General features: G+C 38.2%; 1 non-coding gene across 1 annotated transcript; it reads right to left on the bottom strand.

Annotated features, from left to right (window-relative positions):
- Nucleotides 1–1,759: 1,759 nt before the first annotated feature.
- On the bottom strand, nucleotides 1,760–1,865 carry LOC123797994 (U6 spliceosomal RNA). Its single transcript, XR_015725848.1, has one exon. It is a non-coding gene; the product is annotated as a U6 spliceosomal RNA (small nuclear RNA).
- Between the last annotated feature and the right edge of the window lie 19,662 nt (nucleotides 1,866–21,527).

The following is a 21,527-nucleotide window of genomic DNA, read 5'->3' as shown; positions in this document are numbered from 1 at the left end:
CAGAACCTGTCCACCCACTTTGGGTAAATCCTTCTCAGCGGGCTTACTCGCTGACTTTATACACAGCAATGCAAGAAATGTGACATTCTTGGTAGGTGGGTTCAATATTCTAAACTTTTCTCCCCCACTGACTCTGTTCTAACAGGTGTTTTTGTCTTTATTATTTGGCATTATGGATACTGAGTGTCTCTCTCTCCACTCCCTGGAGTCTGAATTATTGCCCAGTAGGGAATTATCAAGTCAAATTGATTGTTTCAGGTCTCAGAGATGTTTTTCCCTGAGCTCACTTGCTTCTTTGTCCATCTGTGCCTTACACAAAAGAAGAAATAGCCCAGAGGGTCTCAGACTTAAACTGCTTCTCTGAAACACTTTTAGGGTAGCCTCTTTAAGTTGAAAAAGTATGAAGCTTTTAACTGGAGTTTGTCTTCACTGAGAAACACAGGATTCTTTTTTTTCCTTTGGGGGGGGTTGCCTGCTCAGATAACTCTTTCTTTATGGTATTGGTTTTAATGACTAATTTTTGTTTGGATTTTTTTCTCTCTAAAAAGTAATAAATGCACATGATAAAAAAAAAAAAACTTCAAGTGCTATAAAGTATATACAGTTAGTTTTCTTCTACTCCCTGAGATTCAGTCCTCTAGCTCATCCCCCAAGAGGGATGTGTCTAAAGCTTCCTATCACATGGAGAAAAAATTCCATTTCTTTGGGGGTACCTGAGTGGCTCAGTTGGTTAAGCATCCAACTCTTGATATCAGCTCAAGTCTTGACCTCAGGGTCTTGAGTTCAAGCCCTGCATTGGACTTCATGCTGGGCACAGAGCCTACTTAAAAAACAACTGTCATGATCTCTGCCCTCTTTTCTTTGTTTTTTCTTCCTGCTCCAGGCACATATCCTCTTCTCCAGCCATACCTACTATCTAATTTCTTTCCTTTTAAAACCTTATTGAGATATCTTTGACATATAAAAATTAAAAATATTTAAAGTGTACAACTTGATTTTTTTTAAGGAAGCTCTGCATTCAACGTGGGGCTCGAACTCACAACCCTGAGATCAAAAGTCCCATGGTCTACCAACTGAGCCAGTGCCTTGATGTAAGCATGCATTGTGAAAAGATCACCACAATCACGCTAAATAACTTATCCATTACCTCTATATAGTAACCATTCTGTGTGTTGGGGGGAGGGTGTGATTTAATTCAAGATCTACCATCTTAGCAAATTTCAAGTGTATAATACAGTATTGTTAACTCTGGTGACTGTGCTGTACATTATATCTCCAGTACTCTTCCATCTTGCATAACTGAAGCTTTGTACTCTGTGACCAATATCTCCTCATTTCTTTCACCCCTGGCAACAGCCATTCTACTGTCTGGCTCCATGAATTTGACTATTTTAGATTCCACATATAAATGAGATCATTCAATGCTTGTCTTTCTGTGCTGGCTTATTTTACTTAGCACAATGTTATCCAGCTTCTGGATGAGTCCTGGGTCATCGCTCCTGGGTACTCTGCCTCTTGGTCTTTGCTCTGGTGGGCCCCTCTGGTGGGGAGCTCTCCATTCTCCTGCAAAGCTTGCTCAGCCTTCCCGGCCCTGTTCAGGTTTTCATTACCACTTCCTTGTATTCGCCTCACATATTTGTCTCCATTACTAAACTGTAAGATCTAAGGGGGAGGAAGTTGAGAAACCTGGCCTCTAGACTCAGCTCAGCTGTTAATAACTATGTGTCCCAGAGAAAAACAGTTAAGCCTCCCAGCGCCCCCGTTTTCTCAACTGCTGCATTTTTGGGGAGTCATCCTCACGCAGGGGCCATGCTAATCTTCTCTGAATCATCCCAGTGTTAGTATATGTGCTACCGAATGAGCACTCATCTGCTACATTTTTTTTTTTTTTAAACAAGTAGCCAAGTGTTAAAAGACTGAAGAAGAAAGCAGTAACTCATGCTGCCTCTGTGTTCTTAAAGTAGGGAGACATATTCTCTCTTCCCTATACAAATGAAAATAAATATTTCAAGTAAATATCATGATTGCCCCCTAAGAAATATAAGCTTAGTGGAAAAGCAATATGTTTATTGAAGCATATGAACAAAACACTGAAATTTTAAATCTAAGTGATTAATACGAAATCCCAAATTTCATGGAATGTTTAATTAATGGACTAAGACCTTCCATTCAAGCAGATAATTTGTAAGTTGGTTGAATTCATGATCTTTTATTGGTAGTCTTTCAAGTAAAATAAAATTATTTAAAATTTCTTAAAGTATTGTTTATAACATGAGCTATGTCTTATGCACTCTCAAGGAGGGATTATGAGGAGCTTGTTACCTTATCTGAATAGTTAAAATACTTAGTACCTAAGCACCAAGAAGCCTTTCTAGGAAAGAATTTCATTTAAGTCCAGTTAAATTAGACTTTAATATGCATAAGAGGATAGAATTATTATCTGGATAAATCTGTCATGCAGAGTGTTGTGGCAAGAATTAAATAAAGCCCAGGAGAATAATATTTTAATGGAAAATTTTCTTTCAAAAACTGGAAATAAAAATAGGAATAATTTAACCTTTCAGGTCATGGAAATGAGCTTATAAAATTGTCAGGCCACAAATGTTAAGGTACATTCACAGAACAAGAGGAAATAAAAGGAATCATTAAAGTCTTTTATACAAATAATTTTGAAAACCTGACTAAAATATATTTTGAAAAATATAATTTACCAAAATTCATCAAAAAGATAAAAAAAAAAAAACCTTAGCTGATAGATTTCCAAAGAAGAAATGGAAAATGTACAAAAGTTGCTTTTGTTCCTTCAAATGTTTTCCCAGGGGAATTCCACAAAACCTTTAGAGAACATAGAATTCCAATGTTATTTAAATTGTTTTAGATCATAGGGAAAAAAAAGGAGTCCCTAAGTACATTTTATAAAGCAAGTATAACATTCAGTATTATAAACTGTTAAGTCATCATTTGCAGGATTGAAGGAGAAACAGACTATGATCATCATTAACAATCCTGAAAAAAAAGCACTGAGCCAGTAGCGTGTTTTATGGGAAAACTCAAGAAACATTCCATTGACATCAGGAAAAATTAAATAATGTTCACTGTCACGTTACAGTGTAACATTGGGCTGAAATATCAACCACTAAGCTTTTAGGAAAGTAAAAAGAAATTAGAGATTCAGATATTAAAAGGAGTTGAGAGAGAGAGCATGAGCAGGGGGAGGGGCAGAGGGAGAAGCAGACTCCCTACTGAGCAGGGAGCCAGAGTCAGGGCTTGACCAGGTCCCAGGGCTCATGACCTGAGCCAGGCAGATGCTTAACCGGCTGAGCCACCCAGGTGCCCCTATCCAGTTCATTCTGAAAAAATGAACATACCTCAAGCATCTATCAAGACAAATTATTCCAAATGAATAGTGTTTAAATGTAAAAAATAAGACAATAAAATACAATATAAAAACTTGAGTAAACTCCTATAAAGGAGGAAGGCCTTTCTAATTATAGATTCAAATCCATAAACCATGAAACAAGAGTATAAAATTCAACCACATTAAAAAAATGACTTCTGCATGAGGTAAAATATTATAAACAAATATAAAAGACAAGTGATAAACCGGGAAAAATCACTTGTAACTCACATTACAAAGGAAAGGCTTACCTTCCTTTTACATAAAAATATCCTTGAAATAAGAAAAAATATGAAAAAATAGGCAAAGGGGTGAACAGACAGTTCAGAATAGGCAATATAAATAACCTTTAGATTTGTGAAAAGATGCTCATCTGCACTCAGAATGAGAAAAATGCTAATTCAACCAGCACCACATTTGCGGTTTCAAAACATGGCCCCAGAATTATCTAGCACTCCTCCAATGAACAGGTGCACTTTCCCTTGAATCTGATGTCCGTAATTTTCTGACCAACAGACTCTAGCCTATATGAGAAATATAGCAGACTATAGCAGAGGTGTTGCTGTGATAGTTTGGTGGGTTGCACTACCTGTCTCTTTCTCTGAGAAGCCAACCACTATGCTATGGGGAAGCACAAGCCCCCCAGTTGACAGGAACCTACAGCTAGTACCAAATTGCCGGTCATGTGAGTATGCCAACTTGGAAGGAGACCCTTCAGCTTTAGTTGAGCTGTCCCAGCTAACACTGCGTGGAGAAGAGATGAGCTGTCTTTGTTAAGTTCTGTTGAGGTTGAAGATTTGTGAGCAGATTAAATGATTGTTTCATTTTAACCCATTAAGGGCTAATTCAGGGTAGTCTTTTGAAATTGGTAAGGAAGAAGTGAAACTTTCACTATTTGAAGATAACAGGATACTATATATATATATAGTAAACCCTAAAGGCTTCACCAAAAAACTATTAGAACTGATAAATGAATTTAGTAAGGTCACAGGACAGAAAATCAATATACAGAAATCCATTGCACTTTATATACTAATAATGAAGTAGCAGAAAGATAAGAAAACAATCCCATTTACAATTTCACCAAAAATAATAAAATACTTAGGAATAAACTTAATCGAGGAGGTGAAAGACTTGTACTCTGAAACTACAAAACTGAAGAACTATATTTATGAAAGAAATTAAAGATGATACAAACAAATGGAAGGATATCCCATGCTCATGGATTGTGAGAACAAATATTGTTAAAATGTCCATACTACCCAAGGCAATCTACAAATTCAGTGCAATCCCTATCAAAATACCAGTAGCATTTTTCACAGAACTAGAGCAAATAATGCTAAAATTTGTGTGGAAACACAAAAGACCCCAAATAGCCACAGCAATCTTGTAAAAGAAGAACAAAACTAGAAATATCACCATCTCAGATTCCAAGATATACTATAAAGCCAAAGTAATGAAAACAGTATGGTACTGGCCCAAAAATAGACTCATAGATCAATTGAACAGAATAGAGAGCCCAAAAATAAACCCATGATTATATGGTCAAGTAATCTTTGACAAAAGAAGCAAGAATATGCAATGGGAAAAAGATGGTCTCTTCAACAAATGGTGTTGGGAAAACCAGACAGCTACATGCAAAAGAATGAAACTGAACCACTTTCTTCTACCATATACAAAAATAAACTCAAAATGGATGAAATATCTAAATGTGAGAACTGAAACCATAAAAATCTTAGAAGGGAACACAGGCAGTAATGTCTCTGACATTGGCTGTAGCAACATTTTTCTGGGTATGTCTCCTGAGGCAAGGGAAACAAAAGCAAAAATAAACTACTGGGACTACCTCAAACTAAAAAGCTTCTGCACAGCAAAGGAAACAACAAAACAAAATGGCAAACTACTGAATGGGAGGAGATATTTTTTAATGACATATCTGATAAGAGGTTAGCATCCAAAATATATAAAGAACTTATGTAACTATACACCCCTCCCAAAAAAATCATACAATTTAAAAATGGGAAGAAGACATGAACAGACATTCTCCAAAGAAGACGTACAGATGTTCAACAGACACATGAAAAGATGCTCAACATCACTCATCATCAGGGAAATGCAGGTCAAAACTACAATGAGCTATCACCCCACAGCTGTCAGAATTGGTAAAATAAAAAACATAAGAAACAACAAGTGTCAGTAAGAATGTGAAGATAGAGGAACTCTGGGCGTGCCCTGTTGGTGGCCATGCAAAGTGCTGCAACCACTGTGGAAAACAGTAAGAAGGTTGTTCAAAAAATTAAAAATGGAATTCCCCTATGATCCAGTAAATTGCACTACCTAGTATTTACCCAAATAATACAAAAACATTAATTTAAAAGAATATATGTATCACTGTGCTTATTGCAACATTATTTACAATAGCCAAATTATGAAAGCAGCCCAAGTGTTCCATCAAGAGGTGAATGGATAAAGAAGATGTGGCGTGTACACACACACACACACACACACACACACACTAGAATATGACTCAGCCATAAAAAAGAATGAAATCTTGCCATTTCCAATGACATGGATGAATCTAGAGGGTATACTGTTAAGTGAAATAAGTCAGAGAAAGACAAATATATGATTTCACTCATATGTGGAATTTAAGAAACAAAACAAAGAAAAAAAAAGACAAACCAAAAAACAGACCGTTAGATATAGAGAACAGACTGATGGTTGCCAGAGGGCAAGTGGATGTGGGGATGGGCAAAGTAGGTGACGGGGATTAAGAGCACACTTAGACCGTGATGAGCACTGAGCAATGCATAGAACTGTTGAATCTCTATATTGTACACCTGAAAGCAATGTAACACTGTATGTTAATTACACTGGAATTAAAATAAAAAATATGTTAAAAAAGGGAGAACCTGATAGAATAAAATCATATCTCATGTTGAAAAAAAGATACTTTTCTTGCATTTTATCATCCAGAGATTAGCCATGAAAATTACTATTGTTCGCACTTTCTTCTGGAAAGCGTTATAGGGATAAGATAAAATAACAAATGTGAAGGTGCTGTGAAAACAAGTAAATTCAAAGTATCGTCACAGCAATTGTAAATATAAAAGTGAAAGAAAGGAGGGCTCTACTTAAAGATATCAGACTGAGAACATGCACTTCCGGTAAAAATGATGGAGTAAGAACCCTTGCCAACATGGGATGTAGAGAAATTTCAAGAAAATAGGAAACAGGTGAGGAGTGGGAACTGATGAAGGGGACGAAGGCAGCACTAGGTAGTGCAGACTCACAATACAGCCAGAAAGGTTGCTGATCATCCCCCCAGATCTCTGGACCGTCTCAGGGTTTGGGCAGCCCATGTACAGTACTTCCACTCTGGGCCAGGAGTGAAACACTCTTCTACAAAGATGACAATGCCCTCCAAAGGAAGTCCACCCCATTCAGGCATTTAAGTGTCTGTGGTGAAATGACTGACGTTTGTCCAGTCATCTCACAAGTAAGTCTGATAATTGACAAGTTGCACTCACATACCCTGGTCTCTCAATCAGCTTTCTGTTGCCTCGTTCTAAAAAAAAAAAAAAAAAAAGATGACTCTCGAAGGAACAGGAATAATACAGGGAATAGAAAAGAATTTTTTAAAAAACTCTCACTAGTATCCTTAGAATGTTTGGCCAAAAAATTTCATCCATTAAAAAGAAGAAAGAAAAAGAAGAAAAGAGAATAGTTTGCTAATAATTATCAGGAAACAAGAAAGACCTCTTTGAAAATTTTTTCCACATGCGCAAAAATCAATGGATCGGTAGAAATTCAAATAGAAAAAAAAATCCTAGAAAGTATTATAAAAAGACTAAGAGTTGTAAATTAGAGGTAGAAAATTCAGTTATGGAGTATCAATACATGAGATCTGACAAATAACTAATGAAAATTCCAAAAAGGGAGAACAGTAGAATTGAAAAGGAGAAATTATCAAAGAACTAGAGTAGTGGTTCTCAAGGTGTTACCCAGGGACCTCTGAGGTCCTCCTTTTTCTCCATATTAACAAAAAAAATTGTATCTATATATATCAACAGAGTAGGATGTCAATAGATAATATCAAAAATTGGAAAACCTAGAACTGGCTGCATAAGGCTATTATTTAGAGATAATAGCATTTAGAGAAGTAACTACTACAAGAAACAGGTAAACAGTTAAAGGGATTGTCTGTGGAGTTAGGAGAGGAGACAGAAAAGATTAGTCAAGGATCCTCTGTTTTAAATTTCAGTATTTAGGTAGCTCAATTAATAGAAGGTCACGATCAGGAAGAGACGTCTCTCAGTTTCACATTAGATGGCTGAGAGTTAGTCCTTCCTGAGGCTTAAAGGTGAGAATTATTGACCCCACCCTGGTCTGCCGCTAGGTACTTCCAGTCACGGGCTGCACTCCCCCCCCCCCCCCCCCCCCCCCGTGCAGCTGTAAATGCAGTCTCAGTTTGAGGAACACTGTGTGTGCTAGCTTCCTGGGTAGTAAACTGCTGAGTAACTTCTTTCACCGCTAAGTTGTTTTTGTTTTGTTTCGTTGGTTCGTCTCTCTTTCTTTCCCTGCTATCCTTCTCTCCAGTTCCTTGCTCTGTTATCCCTTTATAACTCCTAATTACAAACTTGAAACTCAAGTGATGTTTTTGTGAAAGAGTTTTATATACTTCTGAAGAAAAACACTGGAGCAATTTGTATTGAATCAAATTCTTGGAATCTCTTGCCCTAGTTTGTACTGGAATATTTGGGGAAGCCCAGGGGTATCTCCAGGACAGCAAAGCTCTTCAGAGTGATTTTCGTCTTCTGAACGGAGACATTAAGTGATGATGTTACACGATGGACATTCTGGAATGACGATAGTGGAATAGAGACACACGAGACCCCCAATATGTCCCTGTCCAGCCACATGGGTCCACTGTTTGGACCTACAGGTGTCAGCCATCAGCCTGATATATTATCATGCTGTTCAAGGGGGGAAAAGACATAAACTTATTTTGCAGAACAAGATGGCAGTTGCAGGGTGACCAATCATCTTGGCATGCTGGGGACTATCACAGTTTTAACACTGAGAACCCTAATCCTAAGAAGCCTCTCAGTCCCCCAAACACTGGGATAGTTGGTCATGTTATGGTTAAGATGTCTAGTGTAAAGCCAACTGCCTAGAATAAAATCCCAGCTCCACCACTTACTAGCTGTGTGACTGTCTCAAAATTGCTTACTCCCACTTTTTCTTAATTGCCTTACACGAAAATGGGGATAACATTAGTACCTAACTGCTGTGTTTGTGATAATAAATGACTTAAAACATGTAAAGAACTCAAAATGGTGGCTAGCCGGTGCAAAGCACTCAATAAATATCATCTAATAGCATTCAATAACTATTTTTTAATAAAACCAGTAATAATGTTACTATTTTCAAATGGAAAAATGCTTTATTGTGCACCAGATTTGTGTAAATTATATATATATTAAATTATATATTAAATTATATATACATATAAATTATATGTATTAAATTATATATAATATATTAAATTATACATATAAATTCTATATAGATATAAATTCTATAAATATAAATTATATATATTAAATTATATATTAATATATAATGAAATTTCCAAAAAGGAAATTTTTGGAGGCTGATATGGCCAAATAGGACCACTGGGTGTTTTGAGGTGTAAGCTGAATCAAAATCAAGTATTTTCATGGTTAATCCTATAACCTCTGCAGAGATAGCTGTCAGGAAAAGCATCAACCTTTACTCATTTGAGCTGTAGACAAAGTTTCATCAATCGATAATACTAAAACCACAAAAATGAAAATGACTTTCATATCTGATTTCCAGCTGTGAGGGCATGTTCATGTGGATGAAATTGAAGTGGACATCAAGTATTTACTGTTGTCAGGAGAGGTAATAAAATATGGAATGCAGTGACAAAAGGCTGGGTATCATGGAGTTTGGATTGTTCTAGTATTTATCTTTTTGATATTAGGTACATTCATAGTCTTCCTGAAATTAAGGGTTGTAAAAAAAGTACTACAGTCATATAATTCTTTTTGTTGGTTTTGTTTCTTTGCTATTCAACATCTGAACATCCTTCCTCTTTTCTTTCTTCTCTATTCAACATTGGGATATCCTTCCTGTCTTTTGGTAATCCCTAGCATGCAGGCATTGGTCCCACTCTTGATGTGAAGAAGCTAAACATTGTTTTTTCCTGCCCTATTGTAGTGATGATAGCAGTTATCAAACCTTAGCCTATATGCATCAGGATCACATAAAAGGCTTTTTTTCACATAGGAGTAGATTGCTGGGCCCCACCTCCTGGGGGTTTGAGAATTTACATTTCTAACAAGTTTCCTGTGATATTGATATCTGCCAGGTAGGGATCACACTAGAACCAGTGAGCTAGAATGTGAGCAGATGACTTAGATCGATCCAACTCTGGCAATACCAGGTGTTCAACAGCAGAGATCAGAGTGGGTAAGAAGATAGTTCCTGTGAGTGAACTTAGCTGTCTAGCCTTCCTTGATTCTTGCCTGTTTCCTAATTCTCTCACCTTTCTGTCAATTCTGTAAGCTATCCTGTCCTTTCAGTGAATTATCCTTCTGGGTAAGTGCACTGGGGTCAGTTTCTGTTGGATGCATCTAGAAACACGGACTGAAAAAGCAAGACTGTCAATGAGCAACAGGGATTTGAACTACTGTCAATCTGGGCAGTTTATATAATTGACTATTACTGAGTAAGTGCAGTAACAGAAGAATGTTCTGAGCATGACATGAGCACAGAGGAGAGGACTTGACCCAACTAAGTGCTGGGAAATTGTGGAATGGAAAGTAGGAGAAGAGCATGTTTGGAGAGGGTGTTCAAGACAGGAAATAGGATGAAACTGGAGACACAAGTAGGAATCAGGTATCGGAGAACTCTGTGTGCCCTACAAAGTGAATTTAGGCATTATTTGGCAATATGTAGTGTCAACATTTCCCAAACTTCTCTGATCATATGAATCACTCTGAAGATTCTAGGGTTGGGACACATAATCTAAATGTTTTGTGATTCTTATGATCAAGCATGCTCAAGAAATGTAATCAGAAGGGGGAATGAAGCATGAGAGACTATGGACTCTGAGAAACAAACTGAGGGCTTCGGGGCCGGGGGGGAATGGGATAGGCTGGTGATGAGTGGTAGGGAGGGCACGTATTGCATGGTGCACTGGGTGTTATACGCAACTAATGAATCATTGAACTTTACGTCAAAAACCAGAGATGTACTGTATGGTGACTAACATAATATAATAAAAAAAATATTAAAAAAAAATGTTGCCACAGATAATGAGAATCATTCAAGCATTTTTAGTATGGAAGTAACATGGCTTTCTAGACTATTCTCCAACAGCATGAAGAGATGGTCTTGAGGAGTAGAAAATGGGAAACAGGCAGACCAATTAAGTTGTTGTCCCGGTTATTGTGATAGGAAATGATATGGGTCTCCACAAATCCAGTCCTAAGAAGGAAAAGGATTCAAAACATATTAGAAAAAACAGGCCTTGTTGATGGGATAATATTCAGTAGATGATGTGATTCAAGGTGAGAGAGGGGAAGGAGTCTACCAGGACCACTCCCAGGACTTGGACTTAGTTCATGGATTGACATGTAAATGTTGATTTTTAAAATGTTGGAGGCTGGATGGGGTAACTGGGTAATGGGCATTAAAGAGGGCACATGATAAGATGAATACTGGGTTATATAGTCAACTAATGAATCATTGAACATTATATCAAAAAGTAATGATGTACTATATGCTGGCTAATGGAACATAATAATAAAAAATTTAAAAATTAATAAAAAATAAAAATAAATAAAAAATAATGATGTGCTATACCTTAGCTAATTGAATTTAGATTTAAAAAAAAAAGTTGGAGGCAAAACTAAGGTGCCAGGCCAAGCAGAGGAGAAAGGCAGGGTTCAAGAAAGGCACTGGGTTTTTTTTCTGGTAATAATAATGGTTTGTAGAAGGGGAGAGTTCTGGCATCCTAGACACATACGGCTATTGTTGCATAGACTTGTGCCGGAGTGTGTGTGTGTGTGTGGTGGGACAGCCATTTCCTAACGTGGGTTCACAACACAATCCAAGGTTTCTATATGTGTCCTTTGACACGGTCTCAGACGAGGGCAGAAGGGTGCTCAGAGTCTGCCCTGTGTAGCAACAGTGCAGTCAGGGAAAGGGAATGAGATGTGGTCCCAGTGAAAAGTTCAGATGTGGGAGAAGACGCTGCTGTGTGTGCAGCACAGAAGGGGGGTGAGGATGTTGCCAAAGGCCCCATGGAAGGACTGGCCCGAGCGCTTGACCCCGCCACAAGCTCTGTTGGCGCTGTGGGGCTCCTACGTGACACAGTGTGAATCATCCGACTTTCAGTTCCCTGATCAGTTAAGAGGAATAATAAAGGAGATAGTGATTCAATTGGAATAAATAATAAATTAATATAAGAGAATTTGCATGCACAATAAAGCAAAGTGTTCTTGTTGAGAGGACCACAGGGTTGGCATTTATAGCATAAAACATAGTGCTCATCGGTATTGCCACGGGTATTTAAGATCTCCCTTCTAAACATAGCTCTTCATTTCATGTTGTTTTAGTCATGTCTAATATTGATGCATGTTAATTATTTTTCCTTAAAAGTTCTTCTAATTCAAGAGATTCAAACTTCTTTCTAAAATCCAAACCAGAAAAGTGAGTAAGTGGATGCTAGTTAACTTAGTCTTCCTATATCTTTTGCTATAAATAAGTATTATCGAGGGAAGAGCAAAACAGCACAAACGTACTTGTATGGGGCTATGTCTCCTTTACCTTCATCATCTTTCACAGCAGATTTTATCCTCCAACATACGTAACTGGTACTCATACAGCTCAAATGTATTAAACAGTAAAATATGAACACTGTACATAGATTGTACTTATTTAATGCTCACGGCATCCCTTTCAGGTTATTATGATGATTATTCCAATTTTACAAATGAGGAAATCTTGACTCAGTGAATTTAAGTCACTTGGCCAAGGCCACACAGTTAACTACATTTTATAACCAGCTTTCAAATCCTCATCTGATTTCTACCAAGAGAAAGAAAAAAATGATGATCTGAGAAGATTTGCATGGATATCTTCTTGGTAAGCAGCTCACTACATAGCTTATTATGTGGCCTTAAGGAATACTCCTCATTCCAGATAGTATCTAAAAACATTAGAAAGAATTTTTTTTCCATAGAGCTAGAAAGGGCTTGAAAAAAATGTTTTCTAAATCAGCTGTTATATATTTGCTACAAGGAAGAGTACTGATACACACCCATTTCGTATTGCCATCAAACCTTAAGTCCCCTGCTTGGAACTGGAAGGAATTGTTCTGTTTTGACATTTCTGATTGTGAGAAAGCAGTGGGGTGATGTGGCAACCTTCACCTGTCTCCCATGTCCAGATGCTTCTTTTCTCCCGCACATTTCCGCCATCTTCCCTCACTCAATCCACACCCGGCCCCCTGTGCTTCTGACACACTTGCCGCCACCTCAACACCCCTGAAGAAGGTTTACTCCTTTCAATCCATTCTACCTATTTCTGCCAATGTCTCCCGCATCCCCTGCCCCCAAATGTGAATTTTGTCATGTTAGACTTCTCCTTGGAAACTTCAAGCAGCAATTTATTGCTGAAAGTATAAACTCTTTAACATGACTTGATAGTGATAGATTAACCTATGAACCGAGAAATATTTGTTATTGTTCCACATCTTGGTTTCTCTTAAAACATTCCTACAGGGAAGATAGATGTCAAATGTTCCCCCTAATTATAAATTGGAGAACAGAGGTGAATTGCTTTCCAAATATATCCAGAAATCAGATGATGGAATCAAAGGCAAATTATATTTCTTAGTCCTTTGTTTTGCCTCAAAAAACAGACTTTTTTAGTCATTTATTTTTTTAATCATTTTGACACATTCAACAAATACCTCTCACATATGCCACTCATTCCCACATGCACACCCATAACATGTCTAATTGGTGTTTCTTTTTTCTTTTCTTTTCTTTTCTTTTCTTTTCTTTTCTTTTCTTTTCTTTTTATAAAGTGTCCTTTTCTCTACCACTCATGAAAATCTGTCAGAGCATGCAGTGAGTGAGAGGTGGTGTCCAGGAGCAGAGTGCAGACTTCGTAATGCAGAGGTAGATGTCTGTCTAGGCTCTGACACCTATAGTTGTGACTCTGAGGCAAACTGTTTAACCTCCTCGAGGCTTAATTTTCTTATCTTTAAAATGAAGATAATAAAACATAGATCTTAGAGATTTAATAAGAATGCAATGAGATGTTAAGTTCTTATCACATTTGACACATAATAAGTGTTCAATAAATGGTCATCTTAAAATTGTGTTGTTCTAGTTTATTCAGAAATTTCTTGTCAGGGGGTTTGAACTCTATTTTAGTAATAAGTTCCTTGCAACACAACCTCCTAATAGATCATGACGTAGCCATGTGTGATGGTACTGCCTGCTACACAATATAATAGTACCTACTTCAAAGGCAAGTAGTTTGAGAATTCCAAGAGACAATAGATGTAAGATGTTTAGTGCAGTACATTCAACAAGCTCAAACATTCAACAAGCTCAAACATTATAAATCCTCATCTTTTTCTCATCTGAAATCACTTTTCTGATTTCCTCTGTGATCTCATCTGCAAACATTCTTACTTTTATATCTACATTTATCCTCCATTTCATCTCCACACCACACTCACTTTTTCTGATTGCTTGTGTCCAGAGAAACTGTGTCTACAGCAAAGAAACTTCAACTGTGGGATGAAATGGCATTGGAAGGATGACAGAGGACCTAGTATTTGGATTTCTTGGAAGAACCTTAGGTGGGACGTTAGTCAGGAAATGTAACCGACATGATTCGTCATGCCAGGAAGAGATCTGACCAAATGGAAGGGACCATGAGGACCAGGACAGGGGAGCAAAGATATTCTGGCTGGTTCTCAATTCAGAGTTCTCATTAACGGTCATCAGGAGCAGAGAAGCTCACTGTGTTCTGAGAACCTTCTAGTATGTATGAGACATGGTTCTCTGAGCAGTGCTGCTTGAGCCTTCCTGCCATGCCTGGGAATGTCAGCAGGTCATTTGGTGTGATCTAAGTCTGATTATAATTTGGCATGTGTAAACCACCATCTGCTTACATGATTTATCTTAGCCTTTTCAATGGTATGGATTTAGTAATAACATTGGGATGTTATTACATTGGATGTGAGACAAGAGGTAGGAGTAAATTGCTTCTTTGAATTAAAGATCATACGAAGATTAGCAGTACCAAGCAGTTTATAATATATCTGGTATATACAGGAAAATCCTATGGAAATTTTAATCATCAATTACAATGAATTCAATGTACCACTAAGAATGGCCTCATTCCTCGCTTTTTTTAAATTAATTAATGCTGTGCTCATTTTCAATAGAACTGAGTGGCTGTCTTTTGTTCAGCTTGCCTAACAAAGCAATTGCAGACCTAATCAGTGCCTAGAAGAATCCAGCTAACTGCTATAAAACTCAGTGATGTTGCAGGATATTGGACAAAAAACCTGTGATTTCTGGAACCATCAGGAAAGTTGCCAAAAGATGTAACAGCAGATTGTGGCCTAAACTAATACTCAGTACCATGCTTTTTCAGCCTCTCCTAACATATTTATCTTTTCCCTTTCACTTATATCCTTCCAACTGCCTTAGGAAAACACACTCACACACATACATTCACCTTAATATTTACATGCTCACTATATTTCTCTACCCCTTCTTCACTCTCCTCTTCTGCTTTAAAAAAGGGAGGGGGAGTAAACTTTAGGCTCCAAATCCCTATAATATCAATTTTTCCTTCTGATATCTAGGCTTATTACCAGATAACTATGCATTAATTAGTAGTTCAGGAAACTAGAAACATCATATGTAAGAAGTTACTCTCTTGGGTTAATAAAGATTATATAAGGCACAGGAATTACAGGGAAGGTGAAGAAATACTTGTTTAGAATGGATATCTATTATAATTCTCTCTAAGCTATGAGCCTGGTGAAGGTGGGAATTGTGACTAGTTTTTCACCATTGTATGGTCAACACTTAAAATAGGGCCCAGTATATGGTAAGCACTCAGTATATATTTGCCAGTGGGTGATCTCATGGAGCACCTGCTGCATGACAAGCTTTGCTTTAGGTCCTAGATAAGATGAACCCTCAGTATTGAAAGTCTTCACAGTGTATAATGAGCTATGGGAATACAAATGAGGAGCAATGGTCTATCTCATGAGGTGGCAGTGGAAGACACAGGAAATAATATGAAGAGGATTTAAATTTTAAGCTAGACCTGGAAAATTAAGTAGGTGTTCCCCAAATAAAGTGGGGGAGTGGGGAGAATATTCTAGGTTTGGGAACCATATATGAAAAGTGTGGTTAGAGTAACCTGTACATGAGTAAAGGCTTAAAAGGTGACCAGAGTTTGAACTTCATCCGGTAGAGGGAGCCATTTAGGATTTTTGCCGGAGAAGAATAATTCTGGACTCAAAGTGAGTGAATGGATGAACTGAGAAGTTGGAGCAAGGGCACCTTGTTTGGTAGATATTTCACATGTGTTTGAGTGAGCAGAGGAGGGACTGAATGAGAAGCCAGTTGATAGGATTGGTTGGACAGGATAGTTATAGGCAACAGTGTGGAGCTAGAGCGAACAAATTCAACTAGTAATGAAGGGCAGAAAGGGCGTAGCTCTGTCACTCAGAATGTTCTCTATGGAGTGATATGCATAGTCAGGTGACATTTATCAAGACAATAAACGGAAAAGTAGGAACAGCTTCTGGGACCATGATGAGTCCAGTTTAGAACATGTTTATTGATGGCGTCAGCTTTGATAGTTTCATGATGATGAACAGCAAGCAATTGGAATATGCATTCAGATCTCAGAAGAAATTTCTGTGTAACAGACAAAGTCAAGAATAATTTGCTTTAGGGGCACCTGTGCGGCTCAGTCTACTAAGCATCTGCCTTTGGCTCAGGTCATGATACCAGGGTCCTGGGATCCAGCCCCGCATCATTGGGCTTTCTGCTCAGCGGGGAGCCTGCATCTCCCTCTCCTTCTGCACCCTGCCCCCCAACTTATTCTCTCTCTTGTGCATGTGCTCTCTCCCTCTCAAATAAATAAATAAATAACATCTTTTTTTTTTTAAAAAAGAGTGATTTGCTTTAGAGGTGACAGTTGAACTCTTTGATGAGATCACCAAGGTAGAATGTGCCAGATAAAAAAAACAAGAAGACTAAAGACTAAACCTTGGGGAATATCACTATTTAAGACATAATAGAGAAAGGAGAATGAATGAAAGAGTAAAGAAGAAACTGTCAGGAAAGAAACAGCATGCAGTAATAGAAACAGGAAATTTCAAAAAAAAAAAAAAAGAGGGAAAATCAAGTGTTAAATGTTGAAAAACCTGAAGACTTAATAGAACGAGTCTTGTATTTAAAAAGTTTTAAAGGGGTAACTTTGGAAACTATAGTTAATTGGTGACTGTGGAATTCAAATTACTGGGAGTTAAGAAGCAGGTAGGAAATGAAGAATGAAGGTGCTGAGTGTTTTGACTATTCTATGAAGATTTTGATAATGGAAGGAAAGAACTTTTGAAAGCCCGACAAGGTAGCAATGTGTGAGAGGTTTTATTAAGAGCACGGAGAAAATTATCTAGGAAAATTAATTGTCAAAGAGGAAAGATTTGAAGATTGCAGAGAGGAAACATTATTCATGGAAAAATCCAGAGGGAAGAAAGAAGGAAGTGGAGTCTATTGCTTGGGCCTTCAAATGATTAAATTCATTCTCTCACTATTTTCAGATGATGGAAATTGTGGGGTCCAGAAATAGTAAAACTTTTCTAGGGAATATTAATTAGGTTACAATTATAAAGGAACCAGGCTGTTTTAAGGATTGGGCGGGGGTGGGGGTGGGGGTGACTGAAATTTCAGGATACATGGGAATGCACTCAGTCTGTCATGAACTGAGACGTTGGCAGCCAGGACTCTGGCCTGCAGGTTGGCAGAATGAGCACCTCTGCTTTGACTAACTTTCCTCAGCCTTCACTGTGACCACTCCACTTCTTAGACTGAGGAAAGTAATTGTTTATAATACAGTCCATTCAACTTGGATCTGCAGTAGAATAAAGCTAATTCCTGGCTAATGTAGTTGTAAAAAAAAAAAATTACTCGTGTATAATGGGCACAGGATGGGCAGAAAGATAAATCCTGAGCATGTTTCTTCTGGGTCTGTGAACTGAGTTTGGCATGGGAATACTGGAGAAAAAATGAAAGCTATGTTTGAAAAATTAACTACTGGACCAATAAATGCACTCATCTAGCTTGCAGGTAGTGTTGAAGTACATGGTATTTTCCCTTCCAACACTCTTGCTAGGAAAAGTGAACAAAGAGAGGTTGATGATATTTGCATTCAATTAATGTGTTTGGCTGTAGGGAGCTCATGAACTCGAAGACACTCATAGCTTTAGCAACAACCAGATAAAGAATGGGTTTGGACAGAGTTATCTGATGGGCTTCACATTGGATTAGGCTTTGTTTTTCAGACCAACTGTTCTCATGAAGTAGTGTATATTTCATGATGCTTCTTTAAGTGAAGCTCTTTTCTTTTCTTTTTCTTTTTTTTTTTTTGTAAGATTTTATTTATCTATTTGACAGAGAGAGAGAAAGAGAGAACACAAACGGGTAGAGGGAAAGGGAGAAGCAGGCTTCCCACTGAGCAGGGAGCCTGATGCGGGGCTGGATCCCAGGACCCTGGGATCATGACCTGAGCCAAAGGCAGACGCTTAACGACTGAACCACCCAGGCGCCCTAAGTGAAGCTCTTTGTAGAAAATAATGACTTTCAGTAATTAAAATACCTGATAAATATCAAAACCATCAGGGCAGCAACTTGTACAAACAAAATGGGGGAGTCTAAGAAGGTACAAGTTTTTCCACTTTTAAGCCAAAGGGAAAGTTTCAGACGTATAAGAATTAAACTCTTGGCTGTTTGAACAAGCTTGGTGTTGCCTAAGTTGCTAAGTGAAGAATGTTCTAAAGGAGAAAAGGAAGGAAAGAGTGCCTTGCTAAGTAAAATATTTTGAATCTGTTTAAAAAAAAAAAAGTGGCCAGTATTTCTGAAGGTAAGCAGAGGAAAAAAATCCAAGTAGAAAATAAATAATATAAGGTTCTTAGTGTTCTTATGTTTTTTTGCAGTATGCACCATACAGGGCTGGCCTCTAATCTCAGACTCCATGGGGCATGGCTTGTTAGTTACGGCAGGATGGGCCATACAAATTGGCACCTGAAACTAGACCCTCATCTTTAAAGGTGAACAGAGCTGTTCAGGAAGAACTAAAGATCTAAGCTAAAAGACAAAACTGGGTATTCAAGCAATAAGAACACCCAGATATGTAAGGATTGTGTCCTCTTTATCTTTTTGTCCCTAGAATATTGCATAATTCTCAGTCCATATAGAAGTCATTGAAAAAATGATTTGTTGGCTAAACGAAGACCAGGTAACGATGATCTTACAAACGAGTACCCTGTAAGGATTGGGAAATCCAGAAAAAGAAATGCTCAGAAATTTAGGCAGATGGTATTAGGGAAAAGTCTGTCGGGAGACAATGGAAAACAAACCTAGGTAAGGGTTCAGAGTCAGAACCTAAGTCCTAAGAAAACAGGACTAGTCCTAGAGGTGCTGATACTGAAAAAAAGTTGCGAAAGTTGCCAAAACAAGATCCAGGCCTAGGATAAGACAAAAGACCAACATAACTAAATCATGAATTCATTCAACAATTGATTATTGAGTTGCTTTCTCCATGATATGTACACTACTAGGTCCCAGGAATAAAGCAAAAAGAGACAAAGTTTCCTATTCTCATGTAGCTGATAAGAGGAGACAAAAATAGGCGAGGAAAGTATATAATATGCTAGCTGATGTTAAATACTTTAAAGAAAAATAAAGCAAAAAGTGTGGATAGTAAGCATTGGAAGGGATTGTGATTTTAAAGAGGGTTGTCAGGGAAGACACTAACTAAAGTGGCATTTGGATGAAGACAAAGAAAATAAAAGTTAATGGAGTGATTCACCTCACATGAGAAGGAGGAGGAGCCCAGACAGAAGGAGACAGAGGGAACATCAGGTGCAATGGCTCTGAGGCTCAGAGACTGAAATAGATCAGGAATTTTCTAGAAAGCAGGGAGGCTTGTGTGGCTTGAGGGAAGCAATGAAGTGAGAAGGTAGTAGGAGAGGAGATCAGAGAGGCAAGGGGAGGGCCAGATGGGGGCATATCATGTAGGACTTCACAGAATTGGACTAGACGTGCTGAAATCTTACATCTCCAAGGTCAGAACTGTTCCTGAAGACCAAGGTCAGGTTGAGTCTGCTGGGATCCATCAAATGGAAAGCACTTCTGTGAGGGGTGAAGAGGCTGAGAACCAGGTGGGTCCTATCAACTAGTTTTCAGGGGGGAAATGCACAGGAAGCAGTATATGTCATCAGCAGCCTCCTTTTCTGGGGACCTTTCCTTCTGCCCTCTGACCAGTCCCCAAAGGAAATAATTTATGTCCTCTTTCTGTAGAAAACTAAAGAATTAGCCTCACTGGCTTAATATAAAGCAAGGGTTATTTAAGTTACAATTTGGGCAGACTAAAATATCCTCAGTATCTAAAGGAAGATAATGGTGGAGGGAGAAGCATTGGAGTAGACAGGTTTAAGCATGGACCTGGTTATCCTTAGGTGGTTCCCTATTGGCAACTCTCTGTGTGAGCAGTTACTGATGTCGGAACAAAGCTCTGCATTCTAGAGCCTTTCCCCCTCTGGGTATGTAAGTATATGTGGTTCATTATACACAACTTTATAGTTAATTGTATTTGTTGAAATTAAATTCCTAGTGTAATTTGACCTTTAAATAAACGTAATAAAAGCAAAATGAAGTCGATCTCCAAATTTGTAACCCTGTGTTGTCCACTACTCACTATTATCCATCGACTAAATCAGTTGCCAGGCAAGACCTGACCCCTACTTGCTAGAAAAAGAACGACAGGAACTTACAAAACTGGATGCCCAATGGAGGTATTTATAGACTAACTTCTATTTGCATAATGTTACTGGGCTTGTTCATTTTTAGTTATTTCAAATCCTGAGCACCCTTTCTTCCCTCTGGGATACATTCCTGTTTCTTCACATATATGATAAACAGCAAGGGAGTGATAAAGATGATACAAGTTGTTTTGTTCCCCCCCACCACAGAAAACAATACCTTTTGAGTTGGGGAGGACTCAGAATTCTCTAGGAATTAAGTTGCATCCTATTTCATATTCATCATAAGCCAAATTCAGGCTTCCATGAGTCTAAATCTGGTTGTTCAGCCACTGCTTAGCACAGCTAGTTTATCAAACCGGGTATTATGCAGTCTAAATAGAAACAAAAAGCTTTTTGATTTGGGCAGTTCTCATGAGAGCTCATTGAATTTATTGTGATATTTCTTTTTATACAGAAAAGGACCAGATTAGTATCTGATAATAGATCAGCACATTTATAAATGCTGAATGCTGAGCTGTGGGCAACATGGGATTGGATACAGAATTTGTAATTATTTGGCTTTATTGAGCCTGCTGCAAGGATGGAGAGGGGTAATGCGGCACTGATCTCTTCCCCAGGGGCCTGGGATGGCAGTGACAGGCAGAGGTAGGCCAGTCCCTGGGGGTGTAAGCCAGACAAGCAGTTGCTGAGAGGCTGTGCAGGCAGGTGTTAGCACTGAATGTGTTGATGCGGAATGGAGGACAGAGCATGGAGGACACATGTGCCCTGGTGGATTTATCTGTACTTGAGCTGTCAGGTGTCCCCATCACTCTTGGGGCAACATATCAATGTGGTGGGAGAGGTGGTGGTGAAGATGAAGCACAGCTGGGGAGGAAAGAGGAGATGTGGGAATTGTTCAGGAGTCAAGCGTCAAGGCGACTGACTATTTACCTAAATGATGAGACTGAAAATCAGGGAGAGTTAAGAGATTAAGAGATAAAGTGCTGGTCACTCAGAGACAAG

The sequence above is a fragment of the Ursus americanus genome, chromosome 9 (genome assembly GCF_024610735.1).
Source record: "Ursus americanus isolate L20-20 chromosome 9, mUrsAme1.1.p, whole genome shotgun sequence".
Classification (NCBI taxonomy): Eukaryota; Metazoa; Chordata; class Mammalia; order Carnivora; family Ursidae; genus Ursus; species Ursus americanus.
Note: the sequence above shows the minus strand (reverse complement) of the source record. Positions and strands in the feature narration are given on the sequence as shown.